At 44.2% G+C, this 25,888-nt stretch overlaps 1 pseudogene; it reads left to right on the top strand.

The window, feature by feature from the left end:
* Positions 1-61: 61 nt before the first annotated feature.
* LOC136498957 (disease resistance protein PIK6-NP-like) lies at positions 62-25,888 on the top strand (annotated as a pseudogene).

Below are 25,888 nucleotides of genomic sequence, written 5' to 3'. Positions count from 1 at the left end.
ACTAGGCTCAAAATAAAAATCGAGGAAGCCTAACTCTTGCATCTCATTTCTCCCGTCTCTCCTCTCTCTTGCCTGTAGCCGCCGCCCTCCCATGGCATCTTCTCCCCCCTCACTCTTGTAGCAGCCGAGCGTGGCCCTGCCTCCCTTCCGACTGGCGCACGTGGACCCGCCACCTTCAGCCCGGCGCAGAGCAGCTCCGGCCCCTCCTCAGGGAGGCGTGCGTGGCCTGTCCGCACCCATCTCACCCCGAGAGGCAAAGATCCCAGCCGCCGTCCTGTACGGCCGCGGTAGCAGCGGTGCCCTACCGCTCGACCTCACGGAGCAGCGAGGGCGCGAGATCCGGTGGCAGTGGCCAGTTCTGTGGAGGACGACGCGGGATCTAGCGGCCTCGGCCAGCTCTGTCGAGGAGGGCGCGGGTTCCAGTCAACACGTCGGTCCCAGTGTACATTCCATTGCTGATTTACTAAGTCCAGTTTTCTTTATCCAGTCTAGCATCATAAGTTAATTGTTTTTATACTATTCTATAACTATCTCTTAGTGGGGAAAAGAAATATTGCTTTTGTACGTGATATTAAGAATTACTAAGTGAATAGCTATTAGCAACTATGCGATGCTATCTCATTTTCCCTGAACAAGTCTTTTATATATTGATGTCAGAAGATGTATCTAATCATACTAGACAATTATTAGTCAATACTGCTAAACATTTCAGGAGGCTTGTTCTTTTGTTTTCCTTTTCTGATTCTGATTTTTTTTCCTGGTTTTACTTTATGTTAGGCACCATGTATGAGGAGCCACAAGCTGGGGGACAAGATCGCGACACTTTAGTAGCTAGTCTCGCCATATGGCAAGGTAAGGACTAGCAACTATTTGCTTTGGGTGCTGATTATTATCTGTCATTACAAGAAGTACATTCCATCGCTGAAAACTGAAATCCGACGTAGTATACTTTTCTAAAAGCATGTGTAGTAGTACTGTATGCTTTGGTTCAGATCTCAATAGCCCAAGTATAGATATTTTGACCAGACATGCACTAGTGTAAACAAAAGTGATTCCTAGTGATTCCTTCTATTGCAGAATGCCACAAAACTTTAAATTTCAAACTCTTATTATTTGTTCTGAACATGAATCATTTTCAGGGGGCAAACAATCTATAACTTTTCATTTGTCAGCATATTTTAATTTATAGCTACAGGTGTATATATGTTTTCACTACTAGGAACTTCTATGTTTGCTAATTATTGTTCTTTATCCAATAATTAAATACTATACGTAATTCTCATGTCTCACTATTCCATGGCCCAACAGTAGACATCAGACATGTTGATTTGTAGGAAAGTTTATATCCAAAATATTTGACAATGTTAAGTACAAATCCTCAAGGTGAGGGCTTTCATATGTAATGAATCTATCTCTGTTGAAATTGGTTTTCCCTGTAGCTGTCCTTGCATGATTGTTCTTAATAATTATTTGTCTCCATGAAGATTTCTTAGCAGTAGCAATATCTGCATGTGTAGTTGTGACTGCATCAAATGTACTGAATTTTCAGTATTGGCTAGAGCAAATGTTTGAACTTTATTATTCTAGTTGTATTTACTTGCTGTGATTTTGTAAAACCAGTGTCAAAATGTTTAGTGTGAATTGGTGTACTTCCTGGAAATGCTTAAATATATATCAGAGTTGAGAAAAGATTGTTGTTACTTGATTTGAATTATATATATATATATATATATATATATATATATATATATATATATATATATATATATATATATATATATATATATGGTCAGATTTGAATTTGAATTATTTTTTTTTTGCTGGAAAATCCACTGTAGGGGCGGTTCTTGATTGAACCGCCCTTACAAATACACACAGCAGGGGCGGCTGGTGATACAGCCGCCTTTACAGAAGTCTACTACAGGGGCGGCTGATATTACCAGCCACCCCTACAGAGGGCACTGTAGGGGCGACTGAAAACACCGGCCGCCCCTACAGAGGGCACTGCAGGGGCGGTCAGGAAACCGCCCCTACAGAGGCACCCTCTGTAGGAACACCCTGGGAAGGGCGGCTGGCGCAGCCGCCCCTACAGAGGCTCTAGAGCCGCCCATATAGTTAAATTTTGTAGTAGTGTCAGGAGGTACGTGTAGGATAGTATATATGTTTTTTGTTCGAAAAAGTTGTTGAAATTGAAGGTTGGCAAATTGTGTGTGCGTGCATTGGGATTCGGGGCCACTTGCTTGACGAATGACGAGCCCGGCCGTGTTGCAATGCGTAGCAACGCAAAGGGAGAAGCGTACTTTTGGCCATCCAACTAACGTTGAGCCTGGTTTTGGCTAATAAACTCGAAAACTAGGAATCTTTGACCATGTAACTATTGATACTGTTTATATTCGTCCCGTCTGCTGTTTTGATTGGTGCTTTTGGTGAGGTGGTTTACAAATTTTGAAAGTCAGTATTTTGAAATGTTAAATGTGAACGATACCAATAGTTGGATAGTTAAAGATTCTTGATTTTTTTAGTTTAATGACAAAACCAAACTCGGACAAAAGTTTAGACGGCTAAAAATAGACTTTACCCAAGGCAAACGCTTCAGGGCAGCGTCCGTGACTCCACATGACATGAGGTTGATCCGTGAACCTAACACGGTTTTAAGAAGTCAATTTTTTATTAAGATTGACAAAATATATAAAAATTACTAATATTTATCATGTGTAATAAATAATACTCTCCCAGTATCTTCGTTTCAAATTGTAAATTGTTATGGATTTTTTTTAGATACACAACTTTTGCTATGATCCTAGGTATATATTTTTTATTTTGCGAAACGATTGGGTATATATAAGAAAGAACTATATACAAAGAACCATTGAGTAATTTTTGAACTATTTAAAAGAATATGAATGTTGGTTGTCACGGTGAATATGTCGATTATTTTAATAAATGTTAAGTAATGGTCCTAGAAACATGTTTCTTAGGGTATACGATATTCGAGTATTTATGGTCTTATAAGATTCCACATGTTTTCCATCATAATTAATTTAAGAAATTTTAAGTTTTTTTTATAAGACCACTAAATGAAATAGTTTGCACTATATTTGTCCATAGTTTGTTAGAAAGACGAAGGAAAGCAGCATGCATATATGCTCTGTGAGGAATCGATGTGCAATAATTGTGGATATATGCTCTTGAGGAATTGAATGTGTCAATCTTTCCCAACTGAGAATCTGACTTTACTTTAAGGCCAATGTACCCTCCGCCCCGAAAAAGATTACACATCTCGGTTTTAAGAAGTCAATTTTTATTAAGATTGACAAAATATATAAAAATTACTAATATTTATCATGTGTAATAAATAATACTCTCCCAGTATCTTCGTTTCAAATTGTAAATTGTTATGGATTTTTTTAGATACACAACTTTTGTTGTGATCCTAGGTATATATTTTTTATTTTGCGAAACGATTGGGTATATATAAGAAAGAACTATATACAAAGAACCATTGAGTAATTTTTGAACTGATTAAAAGAATATGAATGTTGGCTGTCATGGTGAATATGTCGATTATTTTAATAAATGTTAAGTAATGGTCCTAGAAACATGTTTCTTAGGGTATACATGTATTCGAGTATTTATGGTCTTATAAGATTCCACATGTTTTCCATCATAATTAATTTAAGAATTTTTAAGTTTTTTATTAGACTGCTAAATGAAACAGTTTGCACTATATTTGTCCATAGTTTGTTAGAGAGCATCTCCAACAAGGACCCCAAACAGAGCCCTTATTCTACTTTTTGTTACTAGAGTAAAACATCTTAATCCAACAAGGCCCTACTCAAGTTCCTACTTATGGAGGCCCAAAATCTTCTCCCTCGGCCCCATCTCTCAAGGGTGTGCACAAAGCTCCCTACTTCTTCCTAGAATTTTTTTTCATGCATCAATTCACTCCCACACTTCTTTTTTTCATCCACACGCCGCCACCCTATTCCCCTCCTGGCGTGGCACCCCCGGTGAATACCCTCGAGCCTCGATCGAACGTGGCTCCCCTCCCATACGCCCATCCCATCTATGCCAGCGCCCCTCCCTAGCACCCGTCCTGTCTGTCCTAGCAAGGAACTCGACCCCACCATGGATCTCATCTCTGTGCCCCCATGCTCCTTGCTCTCCCTATGACCAGTGCTCCAGACCCTACATGTGTTGTCTCGACTCCTTATCCTCTCTCGCGTCCCCATAGCTCAGTCGATTGGAACTACAGTGGATATGGCCAAATAACGAGTGAGTGTCATATGCTAGTGTCTATTGGAATGGATTTGAAGACTCTGATTTAAGAGCTCTTACTAGAGTAGATGCAAAGAAGTAGACCCTCCAAAGAGTAGGGGACCCTCCAACCACTCTTATAGCTTTGGGAGGAGAAGCTAGTAGGATACCTGTCACACCCAATTTTAAGGATAAAATTGAATGCACAATACTTATGTGTGTCCAGGAATCAGTCACACACACAAGTCAACAAATCATATAAAGTACCATCACGGTGTCCCTTACATCACATCCATAATACAACTTAGTCTTACATCACACAGCGGAAAATAAAAGATAATAAACTCTCGTGGGCTTCATCATAGGGAAGGTCAACTGGTTGACCACAAGCCTAAAAATCCTCCGAGAAATCCTCATACCCGTTGTCATCTGTTACCCATCCGGGATTTTTATCCAAATAAAGAAAATAAACAAGTGTAAGTACATCCCGTACTTAACAAGCTAACATGGGGTTATGAAGCTCAAAAGGTTGACACTGGTTTACTGCAGTTAGCATTTTTAGTAAGTCAAACTTTTATTATCAGATATTATCAAATTATGCTTAAGCTCCCATTTAATCCCATACGAACATATATCAGTGTAAAGTGTATCGTATATCATCATAGAACATCTTAAATGAACATCATCAAGTATCCAGTTATTCTGTGAGTTTTCTGGGCCGCTCGTGACCGTGAGCACGGCTGTTATAACAGTTTGTTACCCTCTACAGAGAAGGTGCACATTCACCGCGAGTCGTGATCCCCATATGCCCGGGTTAATTACTCCCATGTCACTACCAAGGTGAACAGGTAGGGTACACTATGAAGCCATTTCATAGGTTTTCCTAACAAGTTAGGGCCGCTAGGTTTCCTTGGCAGGCAGATGTAGGAACCCCCCTTTCCTATGGCACATATCCATCACGGCTATACTCATAGGAACAGAGGCAGCCCTATACCCAACGTGGCAAGCCCCATTTGCGCCAAAAAGGTAACCTCTAACTAGCTAGAAAAGATCCTATTACTGAGCTAAAGTCAGAGCCATATGACTCTCTCGGTTGCACTGTTAGTCCTAGCTTTTGCCGACATATAAGTCCTTAAGGAGAGCTGGGAGCAACATGAACAAAGGTCATTTGCACCTTCGCCCTATGGAACAGTTATTATGAATCATGTTAAACTCTTAGTTCTATAGTAACATTCATCATCATGTATATCAAGTTTAGTTAGAGCACTAGCAATCTACCCATATGCATTTAACCCATAGGAGACAAGGCACAGGATAAACAATCACTAGGTTGTCCTTACGGTTATCAAAATTAGACACATGCAAATGAGTAATTGATTACAGTGAAATAGGACATCAAGGAAGGCCCATGTTATACTTGCCTTGGTTCACAAACTCGTGCTGGTCCTGCTGGTCATCGAAGAGTTCTTGGTCTCCAACGTTTTCCTCACCGTCTGAATGTGACCAACACGACAACATACAACATTCCAAAAGCATTCATACAAAGCAAACATTCCTATCATTAGAACAATACACCAACAGTATTGAAAACAAGATAAAATGTTTGTAAACATAATCTACGTCTCGCTACGATCACGTCAACGCGAAGTTCACGAAAAACAGAGCTAAAATGCGAAAGTTATGATTTAAACAGGTTTTCCTATAGCCATATATTTAATTAAATCTAATCATGAAATTAAAAAGTTCCAAACTTGACTAACAGTAGTTCCAACATGTAGCTTATGAAATTACGAAGCTAACGCGATTTGAATGGATCAATTCGGAGCTAAAACAACAATTTTATAAGCGAAACAGTTCAAATGGCATTTCTGTAAATACTGAAAACGTATTTTTGACTTAAACCGTGAAGTTTATGCTTTCCAAACGGGATTGCGCATTCGGGGAACTACGCCTTGGACTACGGGTTAGGACTTAGAAAAGTCCAGGGTCTCTTTTACAAAACAGCCACGCGAAGGGGTATCGGCTGATCTCGGCCGTCGGATCATGGATGGAGGGCTCGGATTAGACTTGGGGAGGGAGAGAGAAGAATTCTGGCCGGCATAGTGACGCCGGCGGTGAGGCGCCATTGCCGGCGGCATGGAGGTCTCGGTCGCGCGCGGTTAGGGGCTAGGGTTCACCAAATGTGAAACCGAGAGCACCGGTGAACGCGGGGGAGGAAGGGGGTCTCGGCCATGCCGATACGGCGACCGAGAACAGCGGGTAGCGCGGTGGCCACCATGGCTGGCGGTGACGGCTTGCGGAGCTCGCGGCTAGGGCTCAAGAAGCCAAGAAAAGAGAAAGTAGAGGTACCGAGAGATTGATGGAGGCCGAGGGGTTCTCACCGCGGGGAGGAAGGAGGACGGGGAAGCTCGGCGGCGGTGGTCCGTGCGAAGGAGAAGACGGCGGATCCCGGCGACCACGGAGTGGTGGTTGCGGAGCTTCCTCGGTGCTTGGCGAGCGCGAAGAAGAGCCGGGGAGGCAGCAGGGTGCGCGGGGGATGGCTTGGCTGCTATTTGTAGCGGCCGGGGCGCGAGGGGGGCGCTCCCACGATGTCGTTCGTGGGCGACGGTTGCGGCCAGGTCGGGTGCGAGCGGTTCCGAGCCGCACGGGGAAGAAGGCGGCGCCGACAAGCGGGGCCCGGGCATCAGCGGCAGGACATGGGGGAGCGTGGGCGACGGTTGCCTGGTGCGGCTTGCTGGGTCGAGCGGCCGAGGCGCGCGTCTGGGCTGGCGGTTGGCGGGGTGCTGGGCCGCAGGGCGGGGAGGAGAGCTGGGCTGCGGTGCTGGGCCGAGCAGGGAAAGGGGAGAGGGGGCCAGTGGGCCGATTTCAAGAAAGGGGAAGAAAAGAGGAAAAAGATTCTTTTCTTTTCTATTTCTTCTACAATTTTCCAAATCCCTTTTTAAATTCAAATTTCAATTCTTTTTGAAATCTTTAACAAATTCCAAGCATTCACAAAATGATATGCAGCAGCATGTATGCATCAAAAAGTTTTCTAACCTTATTTTTAAATTTTAATTCCACAAAATTTATTATTTCCCTATCTTTTAATGCACACACCTTTGCTTAAATAAATCATATTTACTAATTTTAAAAGAATACAAATTTTAGGATGTTACAATTCTACCCCCCCTTAAGATGAATCTCGTCCTCGAGATTCGGGTGATTGCTTACTCAAACAGTTGGGGATAAGTCTTTCTCAGATCCTCTTCTCTTTCCCAAGTAGCCTCATCCTCTGTATAACGATTCCACTGCACCTTGCACATCTTTACTGTTCGGCTTCTCGTAACTCTTTCGGCAGTTTCCAAGATCTTTATCGGATACTCTTCATAGGTAAGATCTTCTTTGATAGCAAGTTCTTCCAAAGGAATTTGTTCTTCTGGTACCCTCAAACACTTTTTCAATTGGGAAACATGGAACACGTCGTGCACACCGGACAAACTCTCAGGCAGTTCCAACTGATAAGCTACCTCTCCACATCTCTCTAGGATCTTAAAAGGTCCTATATACCTTGGTGCTAACTTTCCCTTCATATTAAATCTTCTCACACTTCTCATTGGTGACACTTTCAAGTACACATAATCACCAATCTCGAAAGTCAGCTCTCTTCTGCGGGTATCAGCGTAACTCTTCTGCCGGGACTGAGCTACTCTCAAATTGTCTCTAATCATTCTCACTTGTTCTTCCGCGTCTCTAAGGACATTGGGACCAAACACTTGAGTTTCTCCAGTCTGATTCCAGAACAAAGGCGTTCTACACTTATGTCCATACAACGCCTCGAAAGGTGCCATCTTGAGGCTCTTCTGATAACTGTTGTTGTACGAGAACTCTGCGTAAGGCAGACTCTTATCCCAACTATCACCATACTGAAGTGCACAGGCTATCAACATATCTTCCAAAATCTGGTTGATCTTTTCAGTCTGTCCATCAGTTTGTGGGTGGTAAGTAGAACTAAAATTTAGCTTTGTTCCCAAAGATCTATGTACTTTATGCCAGAATTGCGATGTAAATTGGGTGCCTCTATCCGACACAATTTTTTTGGGAACACCATGTAAGCACACTATTCTTTCCATGTACAACTCTGCTAATCTTGCACCATTATAGGTAGTCTTGATAGGTAAAAAGTGAGCAACCTTGGTGAGTCGATCCACTATTACCCATATTGAATCATAACCTCTTTAAGTGCGGGGCAATCCTACAATAAAATCCATACCAACTTCTTCCCATTTTCATTCAGGGATCTTCATTGGTTGTAGTAACCCTGCAGGTCTTTGATGCTCAGCTTTCACTCTTTGACAAGTGTCACACAAAGCCACATATTCTGTCACATCTCTCTTCAAACCATACCACCAATACTTCTCCTTGAGATCCAAGTACATCTTGGTACTTCCGGGATGTATAGAATAAGCAGACTCATGGGCCTCTTGCAGAATTGCATCTCGGATAGCTTTCACTTCCGGTACACATATCCTTTTCCCGAACCAAAGAGTACCATTCTCATTCATTCTGAATCCGGGTGCCTTTCCAAGCACTACATTCTCTGCTATCTCCTTAAGTTTTTCATCCTCCAATTGACCTTTGCGTATCTCCTGCTCCAATGTAGGTTCTATCACCAATTCCATTGCATTAGTGACTAGGCTCAAGTTGAGATACTCCATTTCAGCACACAACTCTACTGACATAGATGTTATCTGAAGTCCATTGGCATAGCTCTTTCTGCTAAGTGCATCAGCTACGACGTTTGCCTTTCCCGGGTGATAATGCACTTCCAAATCATAGTCTTTGATCAATTCCAACCAACGACGTTGTCTCAGATTCATATCTGATTGGGTAAAGATATACTTCAAACTCTTATGATCAGTATAGATATCACTCTTATGTCCAATCAGATAATGTCTCCAGATCTTCAAAGCATGAACCACAGCTGCCAATTCCAAGTCATGAGTAGGATAATTCAACTCATGCTTCCTTAGTTGTCTAGATGCATATGCAACCACTCTTCCTTCTTGCATAAGCACACATCCAAGACCCAAACAGGATGCATCACAATATATAGAGAAGTTCTTGCTTAAATCAGGCAAGATTAATACTAGAGCTGTAGTCAACCTCTTCTTTAGCTCTTCAAAGTTTGTCTGGCATTTATCTGACCATACATACTTAGCATTCTTTTCCAACAGAGCTGTCATGGGCTTGGCTAGCTTGGAAAAGCCTTCAATGAACCTTCGGTAATAACCAGCTAATCCCAAAAAGCTATGAATCTCACTTACAGTAGTTGGTGGTTTCGAATTCAGTACATCTTGCACTTTGCCTGGATCCACTGCTATTCCACCATTGGAGACAACATGACCCAGAAAAGAGACTTCCTTTAACCAAAACTCACACTTGCTCCGCTTAGCGTACAACTTATGTTCTCTAAGCTTTTGCAAGACCAACGTTATGTGTTCCGCATGTTCTTCTTTAGTCTTGGAGAATATTAGTATGTCATCTATGAATACTACCACAAATTTATCTAGAAACTCCATGAACACCTTATTCATCAGATACATGAAGTATGCAGGTGCATTGGTCAATCCAAAAGACATAACGGTGTACTCGTATAATCCATACCGTGTAGTGAATGTTGTCTTGGGTATGTCCGAGTTCCGAATCTTAAGCTGATGATATCCAGATCGGAGATCAATCTTGGAGAACACATGAGCTCCTCTCAATTGATCAAACAAATCATCAATCCTAGGCAAAGGGTATTTATTCTTGATGGTAACCTCATTAAGTGAGCGGTAATCCACACACATCCGTTGACTACCATCCTTCTTATCCACAAATATCACAGGGGCCCCCCATGGGGAAGAACTGGGGCGTATGAAACCTTTTTCTTGCAACTCTTTTAGTTGTTTCTTAAGCTCTTCTAATTTATTAACTCACATTCTATATGGATGTTTAGCTATTGGTGTAGTTCTAGGTAATAATTCAATAATGAATTCAATGTCTCGGTTAGGTGGCATACCTGGCAAGTCATCGGGGAAGACATTCGGGAACTCCTCCACGACATGATCTTGTTCATTGACTTCACCATCTAGCTGATTCACTATGGCTGTAGGCTGAGCTTGCACTACCACTTCTACACAGATTCTATCTTCATTGAGTGATGTCACAACCATAGATTTCTCCTGACACTGAATCACTGCCCGGTGTTGTTTCATCCAATCTATTCCCAGGATAAGATCAATTCCCGCTGTTCTCAACACAATAGGCTTCACTTTGAAGTCTACCCCCCTTAAGGAAATGCTAGTTGAGGGGCTCCAATAAGAAGCGGGCATACTACCTCCTAGGGAATTTACTAGTATGGGGTTTTTCATGGCACATAACGGTATGCTATGCATTCTAACAAAAGCTTGGGAGATAAAAGAATGCGAAGCACCAGAATCAAAAAGTACGGTAGCAGAAATAGAGTTGACGCTGAACATACCCAGCATGACCTCAGGCGTCTCCTGAGCTGCATCAGATGACACATAGTTCACCTTCGCAGTGTGAGGTGGTCGGACGTTGAACTTCTGATTGTTGGTCTGGTTCTGAGGTGCTTGTTGATTCTGCTTCTTAGGACACTGATGAGCATAGTGACCTACTTCTCCGCATCGGTAGTAGGCATTGGGATTGTTGGGTGCACCACTCTTCATAGGAGCATTGTTGGGCACTCCTTGGCGTGGTGCAGGATTGCTGGTCTATTGCGGGGGACACTGATTTCCAAACTGTTGCTGATACTGAGGACGTTGCTGGAACTGGTTCCGCTGAGGATACTGACCACGGTTTCCTTGGTGTGTTGGTCCTTGATTCCTCTGCTGGAAACCTTGCTGGGGATAAGCACATGGGCGAGTGTTGCTTCCAGAAGCTTGCCCTTGGAGCCTTCTCTTCTTAGCTTCCATCTCCTTGCGCTTATCATCAATCACGATTGCGCGATTCACCAAAGACTGGAAGTTAGGGTAAGTATTAGACATCAGCTAGAGCTGCAGTCCATCATAGAGTCCCTTGAGGAAACGGCGTTGCTTATCCTTGTCATCCGCTACATCATTAGGAGCGTAGCATGATAGTTGGGCGAACTTGTCCCGATACTCCGCCACAGTCATTGATCCTTGCTTGAGAGATCTGAATTCTTCCTGCTTCAGTTCCACAAGTCTATCAGGAATATGGTATGATCAGAAATTATCCTTGAATTCCTACCAAGTAATAGCAGGAGCATTATTGGGACGTCCAAATTGGAATGATTCCCACCAATCCTGAGCAGCTCCTTGGAGTTGCCCGGAAGCGTACAACACCTTCTCAAGGTCGTTGCATTGTGCTATGTTCAGTTGTTTCTCCACAGCACACAACCAATCATCTGCCTCCATAGGGTCTGAGGCATGGGTAAACACCGGTGGTCGACCTTTCATGAACTCTCCACGCTTATCTCTGACCTGAATAGACAGTGGTCCTCTTGCAGGTTCATTGTCCAAGCGCTGCATCATAGCTTGCATCAGCTACGCTTGCATTCCTAATATCTGTTCCATGGTCACAGGTGGCGGTGGTGGATTTATAAGAGCATCACGCCCACGACCATGGCATCTGCCTCTTCCTCCTCTTGCGGCCATCTATTTTTCAACAAATGTGCAAAATTTAGAGATTTTTTTCCAATTATAGAGAGCTTACAAAAGATAAGAAACAATGCTGAGAATTTTCTGGACAAGATTCAAATTCAGCAGTTCAGTAAAACTGTTATAACTCGAGTTTCAGAGATCCAACAGAGGTGTACCAAGATTCGTTAGAAAGCTTAGGACATCAGCTACAACTTTCATTTAGACCACTTTTACAGATTTTGACATGCACATGGTCAAAAGTAGAGCTAAACCGAAACTGTTCTGGGTTCCAGACAGCGCAGGAACATCAACTTGTGTCAGCTAGATCTCACAATCCTGAATAGCTAATGACGTGATTCCAGAGACACTAGAAAGATACAGAGATCTAGTTATCTCCACAAAAATTTTAGAATTTTTATCATCCCAGATTTCGAGATACCAGATAAAGAACACAGGCTGCTCCAGAAATCAGCACAGCAGAGATAAGATAAAACGAAACATCTGCATTAAGATTTCATTCTAAACTTAAAGTTCCAATCTAAGGAAGTTGTGGACATGCCCACAAACTTCCAGCAATCAAGCAAAATACCAAATCAACCAAGTTCACAAATTAAACATCTAATCAACCAAGTTCACAAGACCAACAAGACTTGGTAATCTAAATCAAGGCACCTACCACCTATGAAGCGGTGTCAATCATGGTGAAGGACCGGCGCTTCTTCTTGTAGATGGAAGGCTGTCCAAGTTGTGCTCGAAGTTCATCCACTTGTTTCTGAAGACGTCTCCGCGCCCTCTGAGATGCACGCAGTTCTCCTTTGACTTCCTCATCCACTCCCTACATAGCGTGGACATGTTGCACCGTTGCCTCTAGAGTTGGGTCATTCTCTGGTGGAGCCAAAACCTACCAAACACCCTCATGGTCATTTCGAGGAAGGAACCTGAAGCGATCCTCCCTCATGGCCTCAAAGCGACGACCATGGTAGTGGATGTAGGCATTCTGTGCTGCATCCTCCATGCCATCCAAAGCATGGGCTCTCCTGGCAGGGGCACAGTGGACTGTCTCCACCTCATGTCCATTCTTGATATCATTTCAAGCGGTGACCACCAGCTCTACCTTCCAGAAGGTAGCCTCCAATGGATGCTGGTACTCGGCACAGTGGTAGCTGATTGAGGCATGCAAGTCGGGGTAGTAGTCATCTAGCACGTGGGTGAGGAGAGTGTGGTAGTATGTTGTCTCTGGAGCTGGCTTGAAGTAGTACTTGCACTTCCAGCCAATCTCCTCGTCCTCCATGGGGACAACTGGGGAGGGTGCAGGTGTAGGGGAAGTAGCCGTCGACTCCTCAGGTGTAGCTACAATAGGATAGACGGGCATGGCGACTGGTGTAGGAGCAGGTGTAGGCGTCGGTGTAGCCATCTCCTCATCGTCGGAGATGATCACAATCTCCCTCTCCGCCGGTGGGGCACGCTATGTGAACATGGCACGATAGCCGGCGGTGCTGAGTCGAGCAGTCTTCGGATTATGAGACATCTATAGATTTAAAGTGAGATAGAATTAGAATCAACAATTTTATATAATAGATTAAGGTATGAAAAACATAAATGTTTTAATAAAATAACAAGAATAAGACAGTAAGCAAGAAACCAGAGGAGCAAAGATGCTAAAACGACCGTTTTCTAACTAGGCTTGCGTCCTACAGTCAACACGGCTTAGATACCAATTTGTCACACCCAATTTTAAGGATAAAATTGAATGCACAATACTTATGTGTGCCCAGGAATCAGTCACACACACAAGTCGACAAATCATATAAAGTACCATCACGGTGTCCCTTACATCACATCCGTAATACAACTTAGTCTTACATCACACAGCGGAAAATAAAAGATAATAAACTCTCATGGGCTTCATCACAGGGAAGGTCAACTGGTTGACCACAAGCCTAAAAATCCTCCGAGAAATCCTCATACCCGTTGTCATCTGTTACCCATCCGGGATTTTTATCCAAATAAAAAAAATAAACAAGTGTAAGTACATCCCGTACTTAACAAGCTAACATGGGGTTATGAAGCTCAAAAGGTTGACACTGGTTTACTGCAGTTAGCATTTTTAGCAAGTCAAACTTTTATTATCAGATATTATCAAATTATGCTTAAGCTCCCATTTAATCCCATACGAACATATATCAGTGTAAAGTGTATCGTATATCATCATAGAACATCTTAAATGAACATCATCAAGTATCCAGTGAGTTTTTCGGGCCGTTTGTGACCGTGAGCACGGCTGTTATAATAGTTTGTTATCCTCTGTAGAGGTGGTGCACATTCACCGCGAGTCGTGATCCCCATATGCCTGGGTTAATTACTCCCGTGTCACTACCAAGGTGAGTGGGCAGGGTACACTATGAAGCCATTTCATAGGTTTCCCTAACAAGTTAGGGCCGCTAGGTTTCCTTGGCAGGCAGATGTAGGAACCCCCCTTTCCTATGGCACATATTCATCGCGGCTATACTCATAGGAATAGAGGTAGCCCTATACCCCACGTGGCAAGCCCCATTTGCGCCAAAAAGGTAACCTCTAACTAGCTAGAAAAGATCCTATTACTGAGCTAAAGTCAGAGCCATATGACTCTCCCAGTTGCACTGTCAGTCTCAGCTTTTGCCGATAGATAAGTCCTTAAGGAGAGCTGGGAGCAACATGAACAAAGGTCATTTGCACCTTCGCCCTATGGAACAGTTATTATGAATCATGTTAAACTCTTAGTTCCATAGTAACATTCATCATCATGTATATCAAGTTTAGTTAGAGCACTAGCAATCTTCCCATATGCATTTAACCCATAGGAGACAAGGCACAGGATAAACAATCACTAGGTTGTCCTTACGGTTATCAAAATTAGACACATGCAAATGAGTAATTGATTATAGTGAAATAGGACATCAAGGAAGGCCCATGCTATACTTGCCTTGGTTCACAAACTCGTGCTGGTCCTGCTGGTCATCGAAGAGTTCTTGGTCTCCAACGTTTTCCTCACCGTCTGAATGTGACCAACACGGCAACATACAACATTCCAAAAGCATTCGTGCAAAGCAAACATTCCTATCATTAGAAAAGTACACCAATAGTATTGAAAACAAGATAAAATGTTTGTAAACATAATCTATGTCTCGCTACGATCACGTCAACACGAAGTTCACGAAAAACGGAGCTAAAATGCGAAAGTTATGATTTAAACGAGTTTTCCTATAGCCATATATTTAATTAAATCTAATCATGAAATTAAAAAGTTCCAAACTTGACTAACAGTAGTTCCAACATGTAGCTTATGAAATTACGAAGCTAACGCGATTTGAATAGATCAATTTGGAGCTAAAACGACAATTTTATAAGCGAAACAGTTCAAATGGCATTTCTGTAAATACTGAAAACGTATTTTTGACTTAAACCGTGAAGTTTACGCTTTCCAAACGGGATTGCGCATTCGGGGAACTACGCCTTGGACTGCGGGTTAGGACTTAGAAAAGTCTAGGGTCTCTTTTACAAAACAGCCACGCGAAGGGGTATCGGCTGATCTCAGCCATCGGATCATGGATGGAGGGCTCGGATTAGACTTGGGGAGGGAGAGAGAAGAATTCCGGCCGGCACAGTGACGCCGGCGGTGAGGCGCCATTGCCGGCGGCGTGGAGGTCTCGGTCGCGCGCGGTTAGGGGCTAGGGTTCACCAAATGCGAAACCGAGAGCACCGGTGAACGCGGGGGAGGAAGGGGGTCTCAGCCATGCCGATACGGCGGTCGGGAACAGCGGGTAGCGCGGTGGCCGCCATGGCCGGTGGTGACGGCTTGCGGAGCTCACGGCCAGGGCTCAAGAAGCCAAGAAAAGAGAAAGTAGAGGTACCGGGAGATAGAGGGAGGCCGGGGGGTTCTCACCGCGGGGAGGAAGGAGGACGGGGAAGCTCGGCGGCGGCGGTCCGTGCGAAGGAGAAGACGGCGGATCCCGGCGACCACGGAGCGGCGGTTGCGGAGCTTCCACAGTGCTTGGCGAGCGCGAAGAAGAGCCGGGGAGGCAGCAGGGTGCGCGGGGGATGACTCGGCTACTATTTGTAGTGGCCGGGGCGCGAGGGGGGGGGGGGGCGCTCCCACGATGTCGTTCGTGGGCGGCGGTTGCGGCTAGGCCGGGCGCGAGCGGTTCCGAGCCACGCGGGGAAGAAGGCGGCGCCGACAAGCGGGGCCCGGGCATCAGCGGTAGGGAACGGGGGAGCGTGGGCGACGGTAGCCTGGAGCGGCTTGCTGGCGCCGAGCGGCCGAGGCGCGCGTCTGGGCTGGCGGTTGGCGGGGTGCTGGGCCGCGGGGCGGGGAGGAGAGCTGGGCTGCGGTGCTGGGCCAAGCGGGGAAAGGGGAGAGGGGGCCAGCGGGCCGATTTCAAGAAAGGGGAAGAAAAGAGGAAAAAGATTCTTTTCTTTTCTATTTCTTCTACAATTTTCCAAATCCCTTTTTAAATTCAAATTTCAATTCTTTTTGAAATCTTTAACAAATTCCAAGCATTCACAAAATGATATGCAGCAGCATGTATGCATCAAAAAGTTTTCTAACCTTATTTTTAAATTTTAATTCCACAAAATTTATTATTTCCCTATCTTTTAATGCACACACCTTTGCTTAAATAAATCAAATTTACTAATTTTAAAAGAATGCAAATTTTAGGATGTTACAATACCGCTAAATGTCAATTCACCAATATCCATGTTTTCATGGCATTTGAAAGTTGAATGCCTCTAACATCTTCCAAGTTCTCATTCTCATCTTGGGAACCCTTGGTTTCATCAAATTCAATATCATGAAATTCTTTAAGAGTACCACTATCCAAATTCCAAACTCTATATGCTTTGCTAGTAGTTGAGTATCCAAGTAGGAATCATTCATCACATTTCTTGTCAAATTTGCTCAATCTAGTGCATTTCTTTAAGATATAGCATTTGCAACCAAAGACCCAAAAATATGCAATGTTAGGCTTTCTACCATTCAAGAGCTCATATGGTGTCTTCTCTTTCAATGGGTGACAATAGAGGCAATTGCTACAATAGCAAGCCATGTTGATAGCTTCGGCCCAAAAAGATTTACTCACATTGTACTCACTAAGCATAGACTTTGCCATATCAATGAGTGTTCAATTTTTCCTCTCAACAATGCCATTTGATTGTGGAGTGTACTTGGTCGAGAATTGATGTCTAATTCCAAATTCATCACACAACTCATCAATTCTAGGGTTCTTGAACTCACTACCAATGTCACTTCTAACTCTCTTAATGGTTGTTTCAAACTCATTGTGAATGCCCTTGACAAATGATTTGAATGTTGCAAACACATAACTTTTGTCCACTTGAAAGAATACTCAAGTGTATCTAGTATAATCATCCACTATCATAAAGCCATATTTGTTTCCACCGATGCTAGTGTATTATGTTGCCCCAAACAAATCCATGTGCAATAACTCAAATGCTTTACTAGTGCTCATCATGCTTTTCTTAGGATGGGTGTTTCCAACTGTTTGTTGGCTTGACAAGAGCTACAAAGCTTATTCTTCTCAAACACAACATCTTTCAAGCCTCTCACCAAGTCATGCTTAACCAGTCTATTCAATTGTTTCATTCCAACATGACCAAGTCTTCTATGCCATAACCAACCCATGGTAGACTTAGTGAACAAACATGTAGATAATTGAGCTTCACTAGTATTGAAATCAACAAAGTATAGATTCTCATATCTAAAGCCTTTGAAGATCAAGTTAGAGTCATCTACACTTACGCTCTCTATATCATCTACCCCAAAGATGCATTTAAATCCAAGATCACACAATTGAGCCACAGATAGCAAATTAAAGTTCAAGCTCTCTACTAGCAACACATTGGATATGTTCATGTGATTAGATATTGCAATCTTAACAAGCCCTTTGACCTTGCCTTTGTCATTGTCACCAAATATGATACTATCATAACCATCATTGCTATTGGTATTGGTTGAGTTGAACATTCTTGCTTCACCAGTCATGTGTTGAGTGCACACACTATTAAGAACCCAATGCCTTCCTCTGGCTTTGTAATTGACCTACAAAGTCGTTAGACAAATATGAGGCGAAGTGAGTGTTGTGCTAGCCTACTAAAAATGCAAGCCACCTACCACAATTCTAGTTTCTATAGTCTCTATCCATACAATGGCTATGTCACTACACTAAGTTAGTGTGCTCTCAAAGGCTAACTAAAGAGCCACACTAACCAAACTAACAAGCTCTCACGACTAGCTACACTAAAGAGCTTAACAACTAGTTTATGGTAATATAAAGAGAGAGAGAGAGAGAGCAAGATGGTTATACCTTCGAGTCAAGGAATGAACCAATCAATCACAAGAATAAATACCAATGAAGACCAATCACCTCGGAATCAAATGATGACACAATGATTTTTTACCGAGGTTCACTTACTTGCCGGCAAGCTAGTCCTTGTTGTGGCGATTCACTCACTCAGAGGTTCATGTGCTAATTGGCATCACACACCAAACTCCAATAGGGTGCCGCACAACCAACACAAGATGAGGATCACACAAACTATGAGCAATTTACTAGAGTATATTTTGGCTCTTCACCGGGGAAAGGTCAAGAATCCCTCACAATCACCACGATCGGAGCCGGAGACAATCACCAACCTCCGCTCGACAATCCTCGTAGCTCCAAGCCATCTAGGTGACGGCAACCACTAAGAGTAACAAGCCAAACCCGCAGCGAAACACGAACACCAAGTGCCTCTAGATACAAACACTCAAGCAATGCACTTGGATTCACTCCCAATCTCACAAAGATGATGAATCAATGATGGAGATAAGTGGGAGGGCTTTGACTAAGCTTACAAGGTTGATATAATATGCAAATGTCCAAAGGTATGAGCTAGAGCCGACCACACACCTTTAAATAGAGCCCCCAACGAAATAAGGCCGTTGGCTCCCCTGTTCAGTGAAACATGGGTTGACCGGACACACCGGTCAGGTTGACCGGATGTAGGACCCCAGCGTCCGATTGCCCAATGCTCGTCACGTGTCATCAGCCTCAAATGCTGAGCGCCTAATCTTAACGTCTAGTCAACTTCGCGCCACATGTTAAGTTGCGACCAGACGCACTGCTGTGTAGGACCGGATGCACAGTCGCCTAGCGTCCGGTCACTTTCAGTAAGGTTCTAGAGACATAAATTCATGACCGGACGTGTCCGGTGGCTCATGACCGGACCTAGGCCTGTGTCCGGTCAACTCAGCCTCTCTCTGTTGCTTGCGTCAGCGTACGTCACTAGGTTACCAGACACACCCCCTGCGCGTCCGGTCCCTCTTTCTCTTCAGCGTCCGGTCAAGGGACTGAGGGCGGCCTTCACTGCGCGCCACTGACCGAACGCAGGGTCAGAGTCTGGTCTCTGCCCAAGGCAGAGTCCGGTCAATACAAAACTTCTCCTTTTGACCCCGAACTTCCCCACCCTTGATCAAATGTGCCAACCATCAAGTGTATCACCTTGTGCACATGTGTTAGTATATTTTCATAAATGTTTTCAAGGGTGTTAGCACTCCACTAGTTCCTAAATGCATATGCAATGAGTTAGAGCATCTAGTGGCATTTTGATAACCGCATTTCGATATGAGTTTCACCCCTCTTAATAGTACGGCTATCGATCCTAAATGTGATCATACTCGCTAAGTGTTTCGATCACTTAAACCGAAAAGCTCCTATCAATTTCACCTTTGCCTTGAGCTTTTTGTTTTTCTCTTTCTTCTTTTGCAAGTCCAAGCACTTGATCATCACCATAGCATCACCATCATCATGTCATGATCTTCATTTGCTTCAACACTTGGAATAGTGCTACCTATCTCATAATCACTTTTGATAAACTAGGTTAGCCCTTAGGGTTTCATCAATTCACCAAAACCAAACTAGAGCTTTTAGAGGCTCGAACCTCGCCGGAGTTGGGCGAATCGATGACTCCGGGCACCGTTGTACATGGGAAAGGCACAGGAAGCAAGAGGAGCTCAAGATGAACTCGAAGGAGGGTTTAGAGTGGCTACGACGGCATGGTGATGACGCGGTGCTTGATTTGGTGGCTCGGGAATCCAGCGATGCAACGACAAGCTTGCACCGGCGGTTGAAAGCAAGAGAGGGGTCAAGGGTGGTACTCGAAGCTTGCTTACCTCACGTAGAAGCCCAGCAAGGCAGTCATAGAGGTGAAGAGGCGGTGGAACGACGAACACGGTGGTGGCAGATCTCCTATGACGGCGCTAGGGCTACGGCTGCTGCGATTAGGGCACGGGTGGTGGCTCGGAGGCGGCTAGGTGAGGGCGGCACGATGCGGGCTTTGGTTTTTATGGAGCAGGAAGACGTGGGCGGCACACAACGGACGAGGTGAGAGCGGCGTGGAGTCCCGATGGTGGAGCAGAGTCCAGCGTGGCTACGCGAGGAAGAAGACGGTGCCGACAGGTGGGTCCACCGGTCAGCGAGAGAGGGAGCGGGTCCAGGTCGTCAGACAGACAGAGGGAAGAGGAGGCGGGGACATGGACTTCCGCGCGGCTTAGCTGCTGGGCCGTGGCTGTGGACTTGGCAATGGGCCGAGAGAGCTGGGCCGCGGGGTCGGGCCCCCTACAGGAAAGAGAGGCCAGCAGGCCGCACGAGAGCGGGAAGAGAGAGGTCGGGGTGGGTCGAACCGAGAGAGAGGAGAGGGAAATGATTTTTTTTTCTTTTTCCTTTTCTATTTTGTTTTCAAAACCAAATTCAATTATGAACCAAATGCAAATTCAAATAGAGTTTCAAATATACTTTTCAACTCAAATAAAATGGGCAATTTTGGTAGGCTTCCAAAAATAAATTTTACACCTTTTTAAGTTCTTTTATTTTCTAATTTTCTTTTCTTTTACTTGAAAGCCATTTTCAAACTCATTTTCAAAAGTAATTTAAACGTTTTGAATTTTAATCAAAACCACTCAACCAAATAAATCAAATGCATTGACATGTATGCACATCCATGTTGCTACTCCTATGCTGAATTTTAATAAAATGAAAAATATTCTTTCTCCTACATTTCATGAGCACAAAATTCATAAATAAATCATTTGAAACCTATTTTCAAAAGTAAAAATTTTAGGGTGTTACACGGATAAAAATATGTTGTATATCAAAATTGTCGTTCTCGATGAGATCTTCAAATTCCTAGTTTTGAGTTTTGTTATTTAAGGTCATTAAGATGGTCAAAAGAATAATGTAAAGCTCCAACATCATATTAATTGCGTACGTGTGCTTGTCATCTTAAAAAAATCATATCATTCTTATATGATGATAGATAAAGAAACTTTTTATATAAAAGCGGTAGCGTTCGATGAGATCTATAATTTTCTAGTTTTGATTCTTTTTATTTGAAGTTGTTTAGACTTTTTTTTTAAATTGATACAAACTTTAGGGAGCCAACTTTCTTGTATCAACTACTGTAGGAAAAGAGTAATAGTTAAATTTGAAGTGGCATCTCTGGCATACTACTCAAGGGAAACTCCAACCACATCAGCAGTGACAAACCTCGTCCAAAAGAAATGGATAAATAAAGAACCTATAAAAGTGGTTCAGAATGGAAAAGCATAATGTTTTGGATTGGAATATATGGAAACGTGGATCAGGCTAGCTAGGTCCTTTAACTACTACTACTGTAGGAAAAGAAAGGAAAAATATTCGAGGCTGTCGCCTCTCGCCTACACCTTGTTCGTTTGGGCTTGTTTGACTTATAAGTCGTACTTTTTCAGCCAACGAACAGTACTTTTCTCTCACACTAAATCAGCTAACCGTACTTTTAGTCAAATAAGTCCAAGCTTTGGTGTTGCTTGTTGTCAGGTATGGCACTGGATTCCCTTCTATCAATTCCTATGTTCCAGAGTTCCAGTCCCAGACCATATATTTGTGTTGTGCCCCATCTCCTCCATTCGACTCCTCGACTCTCTCTCTCTCTCTCTCACACACACACGACTACAAGAGAAGAGATCAAGATGGCTGACCTGACCCACGGCGCCGTGGACTCGCTGCTGGGCGTCCTATCGGCGGCGATCAAGGACGAGGCGGCGCTGCTGAGCGGCGTGCAGGGCAACATCCAGTTCATCCGGGACGAGATGGACAGCATGAACGGCTTCCTCCTCCACCTAAGGATGAAAACGGTCGAACTCGGTCGAAAAACTCCTCAACCGTTTTTTACTTTTACATTTGAAATACGAAAGCGAAAGCGAAAGCGGACAAGCCGGACACGAAAACGAACATGAACTTACGGAATATCTAGAATTTCGGAAACGAACCAATTCGAGCGGAATTATGTCGAACACGGTCGGTATACGAAAATTCAATACGGAATACCGACCTGTATCATCAAGTTGTAACCCCTAGTTTTCCCTCATGCTAAAATTCACTAAAAATTGAAAATTTTAAATTTAACAACAATTTAAAACTTATTTTCTGCAAAACTATTTTAAGCCTTGCATTAAAATTCACCATATGCATTTTCATGTGTTGATATGCTTTCTCGAATTTATTTGTGACACCAAAAATATTTACCTTGAATCTCTAACCCAAACCTCTTCTTAGAATTTAAATCAAATCACTTCAAATTCGAATTTGTTTTAATTTGTTTGAAAATATGAATTCGATCGGGTTAAATGTAGAAAACGATGCGGTTCGATTCGGGATATTTCTGTACGGTTTTCATCCTTACCTCCACCACACCAAGTCCGGCGACGACCAGCAGCGCGCGTGGATGAAGCAGGTCTGCGACATCGCGCATGGCTGCATCGATCTCTACATGCGCATCACCCCGTCCCACAAGGGCTTCTGGGGATACGTGCGCCACGTCCCCGAACTCGTCAAGACCTGGTGACCCCGCCGCCGCCTGGCCAACCGCCTGCGCGACCTCAAGGTCCGGGTGCGCGACGTCGGCGAGAGGCGGCAGCGCTACGGCGTCACCGTCCCCGAGGCAAAGAAGGGGAACAAGCCCGCCGCAGTCCTCCACGGGGCCAAGGGTGCCGCCGACGAGGCCAGGGGTGCTTTCCTGCTGGCTTTAGCGTCACTCGGCATGGATGCTTTCCTGCAGGCTTTAGCATCAGTTGCCATGGACGACGACGATGGTGCTGGAGCAGAGAAGAACATCGCCATCGTCATCACATTGCTTCCCGGGGACCTCAGGTCTGACAAGACACTCATTAAGGACCTGCAAGCTGTTGCTCTACGCCATGGAGGAGATAATGCTACCATCTGCTGCATGGTCATGGAGATGCTCCTCCGTGCTCTTCATGTATCTCCTCAAGGTAAAGGCCGCGTGAGCAAGGAAGAAGTGAGGAACCTCGTCGTCGCTGCCAGTTCCAGCTCCAGCGGTGCAGGCGCAGATCTTGATCTTCCCAAGCAAGTGATGCTCCTCTGCTACAGCAAGCTGTCCAGGGATTACAAGAGCTGCCTGCAGTACCTGACCGCCTTCCACGAGGAGAAGAGCATCAGCAGGACAAGCTTGGTCCGGCGATGGGCGGCCGAGTGCCTGGTCGTCAAGGAAGAGAAGCAATCGTACGAAGAAGCAGCTGAGATGTTTCACTGAGCTTCTCTTCCGAGGCTTCGTTTATCCTGTCGAGTATGGCGCTGCCGGCAACAAGGTCAAGAGCTGCAGGATGAGAGATGAGGTGAAGAACTTCGTCGATGGGATCTCGAAGAGCGAGAACTTCGAGGGAAGCCGATTGCCACCCCACCTTGACAACCAGTTCCGCATCCGTCAGATGGTGGCCAAGCAGGAGAAGCTAGAGAAGGAGAAAGCAGAAGGAGCATCAGGTTCAGCCGTATCTCTGAACATCTGTGGGGTTTCCCTTCCAAGAAAGCAGCAGGGCCAGGACGGGAAGTCGCCCGTTTCGGCGGCGAGCAGTAAGAACCTAGAGAAATCCATCGACAAAGAGCTGAAACATTTCAGATCACTCCCTGAAACCTATCGAGTGAATGTCATGGATCTCGGAGGTTGCAAAGGCTTGAAGAAGCGCCACCTCAAGAGCATCTGCAAGCTGCAGACGCTCAAATATCTGAGCCTCCGGAACACGGACGTTCCGGATCTGCCCCATCGAATCAAGGCGCTCCAGCTGCTGGAGACGCTGGATATTCGGCAGACCAAGATCCGTCACTCCTGCACAAAGCACATAAATAATCTGGGCAAGCTGAAGCATCTTCTCGCCGGTGACATCAATCATTCCAGCTGTGATGGGAGCACACCATTCTCCACCGTAAGGATGCCGACCAACATCAGTGAGATGACCGACATGGAGGTATATATAGCTCTTGCTTGCACCTGTATATGTTTGTCCATAGTGTTCCATGCATAGGTGAGATTTTTTTTTTAAAAGTAGTATTGCATCTAAAATATCGTTAGTGTTATATTAGAAAAAACACACAAAGAGAGAAGACATAGAAATATGCATTTTTTACTCGTTGTCGGTCTTATAAATATATCAATGAATTTCTAATAGAGTAATAAAATACATAAGAGGTTCTCAAATTTATTCAGTGGTGTCACCTAGATCCAAGAACTATTAATTTGCATATTTAACTCTCTAAAGTTTTACTAAAAATGGTTCACTCAAGATCCAAACCTCTCTTACTAGTTGATATGTTAACACCTACAAACGTCGGTGTCACTGTTTTTTTTTACAAGTCATCATTCACATCACTGTGGGTTATACATCTAGTCAATGAAATAAAAGAAGAAATCCAATAGGACCCAAATGTTACCTGAGAACATAGTCTCTCTTTTTGATGGTCATGCTGATTTCCCATATCGACAGTCACATGTTAATTGGTATTTGGACTCAAGAGGGCATAATTAATAAGTTTACTGACTTAAATATGAAAACTAATGGTTTAGACACTTAGGTGACACCGCCAAACAAGTTCAGGGACACTGGTGCACTCTATACTCTTTCTAATATATTACTTATGTCTACTAAGAATCTCACAATGTTCTTAGACTAGTCTTAACGAATTAAGTTGGTTGTTACTACAATTTGAGAGTTTAATGACACGAACGCTTGGCATATGTGGGAAACCTAAGTGGCTCGTGTTGCATTTTTCTCTTTGCTACATGTAAAGGAGCTCTAGAAGAACCAACACCACCAAAACCTAATTAAATGTCGAACAGGTACTGTCCTGTGTCCAAATTTACCGTGGCAGCGAGCTCAGCGAACTCGAGAATCTGAAGAAGCTAAGGAAGCTTGGTGTACTTCTCCCCGGAAGGAAAGAAGACATCAAGGATCTGCGCCAAGCCATTTCCATGATGGGAGGACGCCTGCACTCCCTGTCCATCTGGATCAATGCACCATGTGCCGACGGCGTTTCTCTCGACAAGGAAGACGGCGATGGCACATTCTTGCATCTGGTTAATCTTGAGAGCCTAAGCATCACTGGCATGGTTAAATCTGGATTGCCTGGCTGGGTCGACGAGGGCCTCAAACAGCTTTCCAAGATAACATTGTGCAACACTCCTCTGACGCATAGGAAACTGGAAACCCTCAGCAAGCTTACCGGCTTGCTCTGCCTCAGGCTCCATCACGGGTCATTCATGGAACAAGAGCTCGCCTTCTGGGCTGACGGGTTCATTGCTCTCAAGTTCCTCCTGCTCGAGAGTGCCACCACCACCAACACCAAGCTCACCTTCGAAGAAAACTCAGGTCCTAAGCTTGAGAAGACCGTATGGTCCATGCCCTCAGACGCTAGCTTCGTCACCACAGTTCCTGCTACTGGAATCGAGCACCTTGCGGGACTGAAGCAGGTGGTGCTTAAAGGCCTAAGTGAAGGTGATTCTTGCCCCTTGGTGGAAAATGCCATCGCAAAACATCCAAGGCATCAAGCCATAGAGATCATTCGTATCTGGAAGAACGTTGCTGTCACCTCCACTACATGATGCATCACTTTCATTCATGAAAA

Source organism: Miscanthus floridulus, chromosome 13, assembly GCF_019320115.1.
Source record: "Miscanthus floridulus cultivar M001 chromosome 13, ASM1932011v1, whole genome shotgun sequence".
NCBI classification, from domain to species: Eukaryota; Viridiplantae; Streptophyta; class Magnoliopsida; order Poales; family Poaceae; genus Miscanthus; species Miscanthus floridulus.
Note: the sequence above shows the minus strand (reverse complement) of the source record. Positions and strands in the feature narration are given on the sequence as shown.